The following is a 13,405-nucleotide window of genomic DNA, read 5'->3' on the forward strand; positions in this document are numbered from 1 at the left end:
GCACGTTGCTTCCCTGGAAGCTCAGGTCCTGAATCTAGGGAAGCGGCTGGCAACACTGAGACGAATGTCCATACCTGAGGAGAGCCAGGATCGTACCAGTCAGGTGCAGACAGGGGCCTGCACAGAGGTGGGCGGAGTATTGGAGGTGCAGGCATCAGAGCAGAGTAGAGGGGTGACAGTTTGGAGGGGTAGAAGGGGACAAGGCAAGGAGGCTGATCCTGGGCTGGAGTACCCCAATAGATACGCCCCGTTGTGTGATGTTGGGGAAACCAGTCAGGGACCAGCATTGCTGGAGCAGAGCGACGCCCCTAGCTGCCAGGGGAAAAACTCCTCCAGTGAGGCCGGGAGAAAGGGAAAGGAAAGACAGGTGCTGGTGGTAGGGGACTCAATTATTAGAAGGACAGATAGTGTAATCTGTGACAAAGACCGTGTGCGCCGAACAGTCTGTTGTTTGCCGGGCGCTCGGGTTCGGCACATCGCGGATCGGGTGAACAGATTATTGGGTGGGGCTGGGGAAGACCCAGTTGTCATGGTACACGTGGGTACCAATGACATAGGCAGAGGAAGACGGAGAGTCCTAAATGATTTCAGGGACTTAGCCGCTAAGTTGAGGACTAGGACCTCCAAGGTAGTATTTTCCGAAATACTACCTGTACCTCGAGCCACACCAGAGAGGCAGCGGGAGATTAGGGAAGTTAACGAGTGGCTGAGGAGCTGGTGTAGTAAGGAGGGTTTCGGGTTCCTGGAGAACTGGGCCGACTTCTCAGTCGGTCACCGGCTCTTTGGTAGGGATGGATTGCACCTAAATGGGGTGGGTGCAGCCGTACTGGGTGCGAGGATGGCCAAAATGTTAGAGGGGCTTTTAAACTAGGGAATGGGGGGGAGGGTACAGATGTAGAATTAGCCAGTGGAAAGCAAGTTTCAGAGGGCAGAAATGGGGGCATTAGCGGTAGGGTGTTCGGAGCTCCTATACCCAGGGTGGGTACGGGGAAAAATCAAGAGAGCAGCCTAAAAACATCAACATTACGAGGCTTGTATACCAATGCCAGAAGCCTGGCCAACAAGATGGGAGAGCTGGAGCTGCTGATGTTTGAGGAGGACTTAGATTTTGTGGGGATAACTGAGACTTGGTTTGACAGCTCTCATGACTGGATGGCGACCATTCAGGGGTATTCCCTTTATCGCAGAGATAGAGAGGGTAAAAAAGGGGGAGGGGTATGTTTGTATATTAAGAACAGAATACAGGTAAATATAAGGGATGATATTAATAATGGAGCTATGGACGAGGCAGAATCCCTATGGGTAGAGCTTCAAAGGAAAGGCACGGTGGGGAAGGTAATATTGGGCGTATGCTATAGGCCCCCCAACCAGAGGGAGGAGGGTGAGGCGGACCTCATGTTACAGATAGGATTGGCAGCAAGGATGGGAAATGTCATTATAATGGGGGACTTTAATTATCCTGATATAGACTGGGCAGAAGGAACCGCGCATTCAGCCAAGGCTCGGCAGTTCCTAAATGTTTTGCAGGACAATTTCATGGGTCAGATGGTGAATGAACCGACAAGAAACAATGCGGTACTTGACCTACTGATTACCAACAATACAGACCTGCTCACGGATATAGAAATACGGGACAACTTAGGGAACAGTGACCATAGGTCAATTGGTTTCAGTATTAATTACAGTAATAGGAAACACAAGGGTAATATATGGACACTGAATTTCAAAAGAGCCAATTTCCCTAAACTGCGCTCGCTGCTAGAAAATATCAAATGGGATAGAACCCTGGGAACAAAGAACACGGAGGAAAAATGGGAGTGCTTCAAGAGCATAGTTAACAAGGGGGTGGGCCAGTGCATTCCACAGGGAAATAAATTTAAAAGAGCAAAACTAAACCCTGGGTGGCTAAACTCCAACATAAAAATGTATATTAGAGCTAAAGAAAAGGCCTTCAAAAAATACAAGACTGAGGGGTCATTGGCAGCATTTAAGCACTACAAAGAGTGTAATAAGAAATGTAAAGACGAAATCAGGGCGGCTAAAATAGAACACGAGAGACATATAGCGGAGGAGAGTAAAAAGAACCCCAAGAAGTTCTTTAAGTATATAAACATTAGGAAAGCGAGGCCAGAGCACATTGGCCCCATAAAAGATGATAAAGGAAAAATGGCCACAGAGGACAGAGAAAAGGCGGAAGTGTTAAATAATTTCTTTTCTTCAGTCTTCACAAAGGAATCGGGGGGCTACACGAACCCGCTTGTAAGGCCGAACTAAATAATACACCTCAGGAAGTGCCGCCATGGCTAACAGAGGATAGACTTAGAGCTAAACTAGAGAAACTTAACATAAATAAATCCCCGGGACCGGATGGCTTGCACCCAAGGGTTCTTAATGAGCTCAGCCAGGTGATTGCCAGACCATTATTCTTGATCTTTAAGGATAGTTTACAGACGGGTATGGTGCCAGCTGATTGGAAAAAAGCCAACGTGGTACCAATATTTAAAAAGGGGCCGAGATATATCCCGGGTAACTATAGGCCGGTCAGCCTAACATCAGTAGTCTGCAAAATTTTGGAGGGGATGATAAGGGACCACATACAAGACTTTAGTAATGAAAACGGAATTATAAGTAGTAATCAGCATGGATTCATGAAAAATCGTTCATGCCAAACCAATCTATTAACCTTCTACGATGAAGTGAGCTGCCACTTAGATAAAGGTAAGCCTGTGGATGTGGTGTATCTGGACTTTGCAAAGGCCTTTGACACCGTTCCCCACAAACGCTTACTGTACAAACTAAGGAAGGTAGGTATGGACCATAAGGTGAGTACCTGGATAGAGAACTGGCTCCAGGGGAGAGTACAGAGGGTGGTGATTAATGGGGGAGTACTCGGATTGGGTGGGTGTGGAAAGTGGGGTCCCCCAGGGTTCTGTCCTGGGACCAATCCTGTTTAATTTATTCATAAATGATCTAGAGGAGGGGATATCTAGTACAATCTCAGTATTTGCAGATGATACTAAATTAGGCATGCCAATATCTTCTATGCAGGATGTGGAAATCTTGCAAGCAGACCTGAACAAAATAACGGGGTGGGCAACTACATGGCAGATGAGATTTAATGTAGAAAAATGTAAAGTAATGCACTTGGGGGCCAGAAACCAGAAAGCAAGCTACTCACTAGGGGGGGGGAACCTCTGGGTGAGTCTAGGATGGAAAGGGACCTGGGGGTACTGGTAGATAACAGGCTTGGCAGTGGCATGCAATGCCAAGCCGCCGCAAGCAAAGCCAACAGAATACTGGGTTGTATAAAAAAGGGGATTCACTCCAGAAACAAAGAGATTATTCTTCCACTCTACAAGACTCTGGTCCGGCCACATCTGGAGTATGCTGTCCAGTTCTGGGCACCGGTCCTCAGGAAGGATGTGCTGGAACTGAAGAAAGTCCAGAGAAGGGCAACAAAAATAATTAGGGGAATGGAGGACATCAGCTATGAGGAAAGACTACAAGCACTGAACCTATTCTCTCTGGAGAAGAGACGATTGAGGGGGGATATGATATCAATGTACAAATACTGTACTGGCGACCCTAGCATAAGGAACAAACTATTCAGAGAAAGGAGATACAATAAGACACGTGGCCACTCACTAAAACTTGAGGAAAGGCGGTTTAACCTTAAAGTGCGTAAGGGGTTCTTCACTGTAAGAGCGGTAAGGATGTGGAATTCTCTTCCACAAGCAGTCGTATCAGCGGGGAGCATTGATAGTTTCAAAAAACTATTGGATGGACACCTTAAAGACCACAACATACAGGGGTATACAATGTACGGTTAAAAGCAAACACACACACACATCATAGGTTGAACTGGATGGACTTGTGTCTTTTTTCAGCCTCACTAACTATGTATGTAACTATGTAAAAAATATGACACGGGGCCACATAGAAAAAGTGCAAAGTTCTGTAAAAATGCATGCCTCTATAGATACATGGATGGAAGTTGATTTACCCAGCAAGGGATTTTTATTTCTACCCATTGTGACAGGAAGTCAGGTAAATCTGTGAGTGTTGTCACAGATGGGAGATACACTTCTGCTTGGTTTAGACAATTCACCAATTACTATAGGGTGTCGGCTGCAAAGGTAGCCAGGAAGGTTAAGGAAGTTGAAAAACCTACCTTCAGCTATTCAGAATGAGGAAATTAAGGCCTCTATAAGTTGTCCAGAGGAAGTCTATTGAGGGCTGCCTCCTGACACTGTGTGAGTAGAGGAGGGCAGTCAGATGTATGCCTCCTAAAGCTGTGTGAGCTGGCGATAGGAGAGGAATGCCTCCTGAAACGATGTGCGCTGAGGAGGGTAAAAAGACTGAAGACTTCTCAAGGTGAGGTCTTGGATTGTTTTCTATGTGAAGAGAAAAACAAATGGATGTTTTCTGGGTGAAGAAAAAGAAAGGGACATTTTCTGTGTGAAGAGAAAATAAATGGACTATTGATGGTCTGCTGTATGATCAACCAAGTCTGCCCAACAGTAGGTTGGGGACAGACTCCCTAGGTAGGTTCCTGTGTGTGAAGGTAGCTGCTCACAGTGGCAAGGATTTATTTTGTGTTTTATTTTTATTTTTGATGTTTTGATGCTTGCACTTGTGTGAAGAAAATTGCAAGAAAAAAACCATACACTGTTGTTTGCAACCACTTCTCGGCTATCTCCCTGTGTAACGAACCCCCCCAAGGGGTCATCCACACCCGCCACCGAGCCAATCCCTCACACCATCCAGGTTTAAGATGCACACAGCAGGGCTGGTAACCTGACTTTTTTAAAAACAAAATTGGTTATAACGCTTAAAAAAAAAAAAAATCCTCCTGTTCCTTTAACCACTTAAGGACCAAGCCTATTTCTACCGAATATGTTCCTAAATCAGAGAGGATACAAGTATCGGTAATTTACTGTATATACAGATGCATCTAAAAAAAATTTAAATATCATCAAAAAGTTAATTTATTTCAACAATTCAATTCAAACAGTGAAACGCATATACTATACATATATATTCATTACACACAGAGTGATATATTTTAAGCATTTCTTTCTTTTAACTTTGATGATTATGGGTTGCAGCTTGTGAAAACCCAAAATTCAGTATCTCAGAAAATTTGAATATTACAAAAGATCAATAAAAAAGGATTTTTTTTTTTTTTCAGAAATGTTGGCTTACAGAAAAGTATGTCCATGTACAGTATAACATGCACTCAATACTTGGTTGGGGCTCCTTTTGCATGAATGAATGCAAAATCTATTATACATAAGACCTTTATGTTTCTGGTATAACAGCGAGAAGTGTTTTCTACATCTTTCTTTTTCAACCTCTTCTCAGCATTACGATTGCCCTGCTATCTGTTTACTTCCTGTTTGCGTCCCACGGCGCCAGCTGGTTTTAGCTCCGGAAGTGTTTCGTCATTACACTTGCGGGACCCCATCACGGCCTGACCGGAAGCCTCCATCAGTATAGTTATTTAATGAAGGGAGAATGACAGCGCGGCTTTAGCTCCAATCCCAGAAGCCGACTCCCTAGTGGAAACACGTCGGAGGGAGCAAGCCGCGCTGCTACATGTCACGGACCGTACTGTCAAGATGAAAATATATCGAGGACTCTTAAAGACTTTTATATTATGTATTCATGTATCAGTATAGCAGTCTAGAGTCCCCTTTTAATCCCTGAATATATTTAAACATCGTAGTTTTAGAAATTCAGTCTTTAGTCTAATTATGTTGTCTTTATTATGAATATGTGTCAACTATAACATGAGATGTCTGGCCAAGAGAACTTCCCTAACTTTCCGGAATAACAGATAAACAAATATATATTGGCTTAGATAATGATAGTTCCAGTAACCGGCCATTAATTGCATATTATCCATCATTTTTATTTGTCATACACCCTTCCTGCTCCTAGAGCAAGATGACCAAGAACTTTGCTAAATAATCAACAAAGGCTGTATTATGGGTGTTATTGAAATATTGTGTAATCTTGTATGACTATGTTTTTGGACCTATGCCCGCCATAGGTTTTACTGTGATAAATCTCTATAAAAGCATGTATCAAAAATGTATAAGGCATCACATTCTCTATTTCTTTATGAGATGTGGTCCTTGCGCATGTAATCTCAGTAAAGCTTACCTGAACAGATGCAAACCTGATTGGCATAGATTATTTCATGGCTCAAACTTAACATTTGAACTTAACATGAATTTAACATTTGGTGACCCCTCGAACCGTGTCTTTCTGATCGCATCGAAACCGCCGGTTTGCACCGCACAACAGGAGGGACAGCACAGAGCCCTTTAGGTGAGAAAACATTTTTATTTCTCATGATGAAACTGTCTTTATCTCATGTGTGGTGGTGTGCCGGTTGGGGGAAATGCGGCTACGAAAGGTAACACGTATCCTTTGAATTTAATTTGCATTCTGTCTGTGTATGGTTACTGAGATTATTAAATGGTACCAATAGGAAATACTATGTATAAAAAATATTTTTTTCTAAAAAAATATTTTTTAATTCTCCTTATTACAAGAAATGACAATATATATATAAGGGGCGATTTAAAGCAGAGATACTACTATTTTCTGGAGTGTGTGTGTGTGGTGTTGAAAGACAAATGTGGAGGTATTAGGGCAGGTATTGCCTTAAACCCCAGTGTCTGTATAACCTGCTGAGTGTTCTTTGGATTAGGGAGTCAGAGAAAGACTAGCCTATATTCACTCGTTTAGAAGACGTTCAAACGAGCACAGAACAGATTAAGATATGTCGTAATGATAAAGTACCTGGTGGCTGATTGGTGCACAGCCGTTGTGATAAAGAAATGGAGTTCTTGATCCCAGAATCTCCAAATATTGTCATTTCTTAAAGTGGTAACGAGAAATAATAAAATGGGAAATTTAATTGATAAAAATGTTTTGCCCATTATGAAAAACTTCGGGCTTACAAAAACTAAAGCAAAAATGTATTAAAAATAGCAAAGAAAACAGGCTTAAATGTTGCTAAATTGCATTCAGATGCACCCATCGTTAAGATGATGGTGAGTGGTGATCCAGACGCCCTCAAACATCATGTAAAATGGTGCAAAATTAAAAAAAAAGCGTATGAAGAGGATCCCTCTAAATGGTGGCCACCAGAGGGCTATTTTGAGTACGCCTAAAAATTGATGCCTTGTTTAACTTGCTATTTAAAATGTCTGATTGTGGGGGAATTAAATGTCTAGCAGCATGGGAAGAAAAATATATAGGTGAAGCCCCCCCCCTATAAAATATGTTCAGAAAAAGCTGCTTTATAGATGGTTTTAGAGTAATGGAAACTGTTTTATCAGGGAAAACGTAGTTCGCCGTAGTTGGCAGGACACTTTGAGGTTATTTTATATATATATAGAATTGTAGATAATGAGAATTTACATTTTGCTTATAAGTCCCTGTATGAAAGGGAGCTCTGCTGCAAAATTTAGAAAATTGGCTACTTGCCAATTAAGGGTTCAAGAGTAAATATTTTCGGTCCCGTTATAGTTATAGAATTTATTTTTGCACAGAAAGGGTTACCGCAATTAGTGTGACCATTGGACCCTGTTGGCACCAAGCCAAAAGTTTTAAAACAGATTAACTTTTTATCTGATTATAGTTTTTAAATGGTATTTTAGGGGTGTCCTCTATTGAAGGAGGGGAACCTCTGGTCAGGTTTTTGTAAAAATGACACGGGAAAAAAAAAAGGGAGGAAAGGTTTTTTTTAAAAAAAGTTTGGCACGGAGCCAAGAAAATGTTTTAGTTTTATAGTTTTATCTGATTTTAGCATACAAGAGGTATCTGATGTGCCATCTTTACTGATGGCCGTACCATCCGATGCTACCCACTTTTACAGTGAAGTAATGCGTTTTTTTAGCATCCTAGTGGACGAGGAAACAAAGCCATCTTAGTTTCTTGTTTTTCAGTCCTGGTAACTGACCTGCTGTAGAAATGCCCTTAAAAATGGGTGATGGAGGTTAGTATATAGCAAGGATAGGGAAAGTTTATGTCCCTTGGAAACCCCAAGAAATTAGGGCAATTGTAGAAGATCTCCCAAACATTGCCAAGAGTCTTAAAAATGGTACAAAAGGTTGATGTGAATGGAGAAAACTCAGCAAGCTACATATAAAGATATGTGGATTTTGATTGATTGTGCAGTACCGGGAAAGAGAAAAAAAAATATGTGTATATATATATGGAACACATTTGCAGTAAATAAATAAGTACGTATGAAACAAAGATTGATACAATGAAATTCCAAAGAAATGGGTAACAAGTATGTTTGATAAAGGACAGAATATGTGAATGTTATTGGATGTTGTTTAGAAGGAAGGTGAGGAGACGTTGAACTATTGTAATAGAGTCAAAGATGCGATATAGAAGCAAAGTGATTGGGTGACTGAAAGTGAAGATGACATGAAACAATCTAAAGTGATAAATATTTTTGTAAGTGGATTGTTGTCTGAGATTAGAAAAGAAAATTGAGCTCCTCATAGCGGGCTGGAGAATTAAACCTGTCCCTGAGTTGGTTGACATAGCACAGATAGCTTGTGAAGTGTTATAAAAAAAAAAAAGAGAGGAAAAAATAGAGAGAAAGGAAAAAAAACTAAAATAATGAAAATGCAAGTCCCTGAGGTTAAAGAAAAGGTTATTAAACCCAGGGGAATGCTGGTTTCTACAGTACAGGTGATGGTCCCCCTTATTCCCCGTCAGGAATAGTGTACATTTCCAATTTGGGGGTCCCCCAGGCCAAAAGGGAGAACTGGAGATCCAAAGAGGGGCAGTGTAGGACCCCTACAGGAATTGTTTAAAAGACAAACAAAAAGCAATTATAAATTCACTTCGGAAGAGTTAACCCCTTCAGTTATGGAAGCATTTAAACAAATCAAGCAATCTTTGCTAACAGTGCCCAGTCTTGGTTTGTCAGACTATAGCAAAGATTTCTATTTATTTTGCACAGAAATAAATGGACATGCGAATGGGGTGTTAACGCAACACTTCTGTGCCAGACATCGCCCAGTGGGGTACTACAGTTACCCATTGGACAGCGTTGCCAGAGGGCTACCTGGATGTCTAAAATCAGTAGCGGCGTCTGCCCTACTGGTTGAAAAAAAAATTGTAGACATTGTATTAGGCAACACTTTGTATTTGATGTGCCCCCATGATTTGGAGGCTATGTTAAATAGTGCCTATGCTAAACACTTCGCAGTACAAAGGATAGCACATTATCATTTGATTTTGTTATCAGCTTCTAATCTAAAAATTCAGCGCTACCAGACTCTGAATCCAGCTATTTTTCTATCGGAAGCTGACAGTGAGGAAATTGATGGTTCTGAATACCTAATACATGATTGTGCTACCTTTATTGATGAAGTAACAAAACCCAGATCTGATCTTCAGGATGAATCCATTGCTGGTCTGCTTGTATGTGCAGACTTGTTGGTAGATGGCTCATCCCTCAGATGACCTGATGGGTTAACATTAGCTGCCTGTGCGGTAGTAAACGGTGAGAGCCCACTACTGCATACTGAAATTCTGCTAAATTCTAAGTCAGCGCAGGCTGCGAAAATTACACCTCTCTGTGTTGCATTAGAGCTAGCAGAATGAGATACGGTAAATATCTACAGTGATTCTGCTTATGCTGTGGGTATATTGCACAGCTTTGCACGATTATGGCAGGAAAGGGGTTACCTGATAGCAACAGGAACACCCATTCAACACAAAGAGTTAATTGTCAGACTGTTGTTTGCAGTCCAATCACCTCTTAAAGTAACATTAATCAAATGTAAAGCGCATACCGGGTTTAATGACAGTGTATCGGTTAGGAATGTTTTGGCAGATAAATATGCAAAAGAAGCTATTCATTCTTATCAGCCACATGTAGTCCCTATATTTTTGGTTACAAATCTTCAAGTGGACCATGGGGTTATCAAGGCCCTACAGGAGAATTCACCCCGCCGATCCACTTGGTCTGTCAAAGGAGCTGTTTGGGACCAGATGGCCTGTGGAGGTTGAATGATAAAATGGTTGCTCCACCGACTCTTTTTTCCTTCATTGTTTACCTTGAGCTATGGGCCTTGCCATGTCTCAACAGGAGGGATTGTGAACAAACCGTGGTGGGCACCAGGGTTTTACACATATGCTGCTAAACAGGTTAATGAATGTGCTGTATGTCAAATGCATAACATAGGTAAACCAGTGCCTACCCCTATGAAACACATTCCGCATACTGAGGAGCCGTTTCAAAATTGTGCAAATTGACTTCTCAGATATGCCCCCTTGTGGCCGATTCAAGTATCTTTTAGTTTGTGAATATTGTTAAGTAATTAAGTGTCTTACTAGAGAATTGATTCCTAGGTTTGGTATGGGAGCTGTGATCTCTTCAGACAGAGGTACACACTTTGATAACAAACTAATAGCAGAGGTAGTAGATATCTTAGGTCTCAAACAACAGTTACACACCACATATAGACCACAGGTTAGTGGGATGGTGGAACGCAGTAAGCAAACCGTAAAAAAGTATCTGGCCAAGATGACTACTAATGGAAAGAGCACATGGGTAGAAGCATTGCCTATAGCCCTAGCAACTATCAGGACTACCCCAAAGGAGAAGATATATTGTTTGGGCGCCCTCCTAAAAGACTTCCTACAGCTTCTGTAACATCAGAAACAGTGACTTTAAGACTTTAACACAAATGTGTTTTCTGATACTTCCAAAGCAGGACAACCAGTGGACCCAAGTGAAAAGACTCATGGACTAAATTCTGGAGAGTGGGTGTACATCAAGAATCACACCCCGAAGACTACTCTGTCCCCTAAGTGGAAGGGACCATTTAAGATTATTTCTATGTCTCCCACAGCTGTAAAGCTAAAAGATTACAAGTATTGGGTGCATGGTTCCCATTGTAAGAAAGCAGTAGCTTTGAACAAACATACAAGCCAGTGTACTGCTGGCAAGGACTTTTCTGTACCTTTACCTCCTAGGTCATCTCCATCATTGACTCGGGCTCGAGCCAGAAGACTACGAATACAGAAGAATGCATCTTATAATGCCGAGAGCCGATCTGCATCTCTGGGGAATCATCCTAAGTGGAGGAGCCTTGGTGTGGATCACGGTCATGATGTATGAATGGACTCACATGATAAAAAAAGGTGAGACGCATGATACCTTTTTCCTCAATGCTACTGTAATGACTAAAAAGTTACACATTACCCTAGAGTCTGGATTTGATCAAAGGCTGAAGAGAGACTTACATGCTAAGCTGAGACAACCCTTCTATAATTCCTTTGTGGCTATGCATTTGCAGGCTGCCAAGAAGTTGGAAATCACTAAGTGTTGGATATGCACACATTCACCTATCTCACACAAGACTTTGCCCTTACTAGGTATACCCAGTACCCTAGCTGAGATAGAAGACGGTGCTCACTTTAGCAATATCAGTGCTAAGATGGTTGACAAGGCCATTTCACTGCTACTATTTACCAAGGCCCCAATGAGAATACCAGCAGTATGTATTAACTTTACCCCTATTTATCTGCCAGAACTACTTGAGAAAGGTTTCAAGAATACTGATCGAGTGATTGGAGACTCTCAGTGCATGGATAATGCGGATGTCAGGTATTGGTTTGATGGTAAAGATGTAACGTGGAGCACAGACCGATATCAGGAATTGCATGATTTCACACACCGCCAGCATTCACGCCAGAACAATTTGAAGTTATTAATGTGTTTGCAGGGATATTACTACAGAAAGGCATGTTCTGCTCCCCCAGGTTACTATTTCGTGTGTGGAAAGAAAGCTTACACTTGGATTCCATTAAATTCCATGGGAGTTTGCTACTTTGGGAGGGTTGTGCCTGCAACATGGTACATGAGTGACAATGAGTTTAAAGAGACACAATTGCATAAAATTCCTGCCCATTTCTTCAAAAGAGCCCTCACTGAACAGGATATTCCAGTACAGGCTACCCTCGGACAAGTGGCAGATGACACTGAAGAAGAGGTTAATCTTGAAATACTAACACCTATTCCAACCCAGAATGAAGGCCCAGAAAGAAATGATGATGTCAAGATGAAAATATATCGAGGACTCTTAAAGACTTTTATATTATGTATTCATGTATCAGTATAGCAGTCTAGAGTCCCCTTTTAATCCCTGAATATATTTAAACATCGTAGTTTTAGAAATTCAGTCTTTAGTCTAATTATGTTGTCTTTATTATGAATATGTGTCAACTATAACATGAGATGTCCGGCCAAGAGAACTTCCCTAACTTTCCGGAATAACAGATAAACAAATATATATTGGCTTAGATAATGATAGTTCCAGTAACCGGCCATTAATTGCATATTATCCATCATTTTTAATTGTCATACACCCTTCCTGCTCCTAGAGCAAGATGACCAAGAACTTTGCTAAATAATCAACAAAGGCTGTATTATGGGTGTTATTGAAATATTGTGTAATCTTGTATGACTATGTTTTTGGACCTATGCCCGCCATAGGTTTTACTGTTATAAATCTCTATAAAAGCATGTATCAAAAATGTATAAGGCATCACATTCTCTATTTCTTTATGAGATGTGGTCCTTGCGCATGTAATCTCAGTAAAGCTTACCTGAACAGATGCAAACCTGATTGGCGTAGATTATTTCATGGCTCAAACTTAACATTTGAACTTAACATGAATTTAACAGTACTGCAGGAGGCCGTGAATTTAAAGAGCACTATCTTCATCTGTATTGAATTGATGTAAGTGTTTGCCTTTTTATAATAATAAAATATAAAGGTAATGCACTATTAGTCCCCCTCTCTTTTCTGTGGGAACTTCTCTTGGGCGTCTGAACCCTGAGGAATTTCGGATCCATACCTTTGAGGAGCTGTTAGATCCATTCATCCCAGTGAGAGCATACCACTCCAAGCTGACCAGCAATTCGATTCTCTGCTACAACAGTTTCAAGCTCATTTCTCCCTTTATTTCGGTAAGAACCCACCTTCATCACAGGGTGTCACCTTCCCACTGCACATCCACTTCACCAGTTATTTCGCTATTATTGAATTGGTTTGCGGTAAGAGGCCACCTGAGTACAGCAATAATTTAAGATTGTGAAGCACCATTTGTCTGCATTCTTTCACGTCACCTTCGCATGGACTTATTTTTCACCATTGATTTGTAGTTGATGCAGACATCTTCCACATTTGAGAGACTTTTCTTTTGTGATTGTTCTTTTTGTTCACAATGTTTTTGTCACATTGAGAAATGTTATGTTTGATATTATTTTGAAGCGCACTTTATACAATTTATAGTTTACATAATTATATATTATATACCTTCATATATCTACTTTTATTTAGTCATTTTTTGC

At 41.2% G+C, this 13,405-nt stretch overlaps 1 pseudogene across 1 annotated transcript; it reads left to right on the forward strand.

Annotated features, from left to right (window-relative positions):
• The first annotated feature begins 7,061 nt into the window (after positions 1-7,061).
• LOC309548084 lies at positions 7,062-11,167 on the forward strand (annotated as a pseudogene). The gene is made up of 3 exons: positions 7,062-7,067; positions 9,307-9,476; positions 10,381-11,167. The product of its transcript is annotated as an uncharacterized misc_RNA (transcript).
• Positions 11,168-13,405: the final 2,238 nt, after the last annotated feature.

Source organism: Pelophylax lessonae, assembly GCF_965119305.1.
Source record: "Pelophylax lessonae genome assembly, chromosome: 2".
In the NCBI taxonomy this organism is placed as follows: domain Eukaryota; kingdom Metazoa; phylum Chordata; class Amphibia; order Anura; family Ranidae; genus Pelophylax; species Pelophylax lessonae.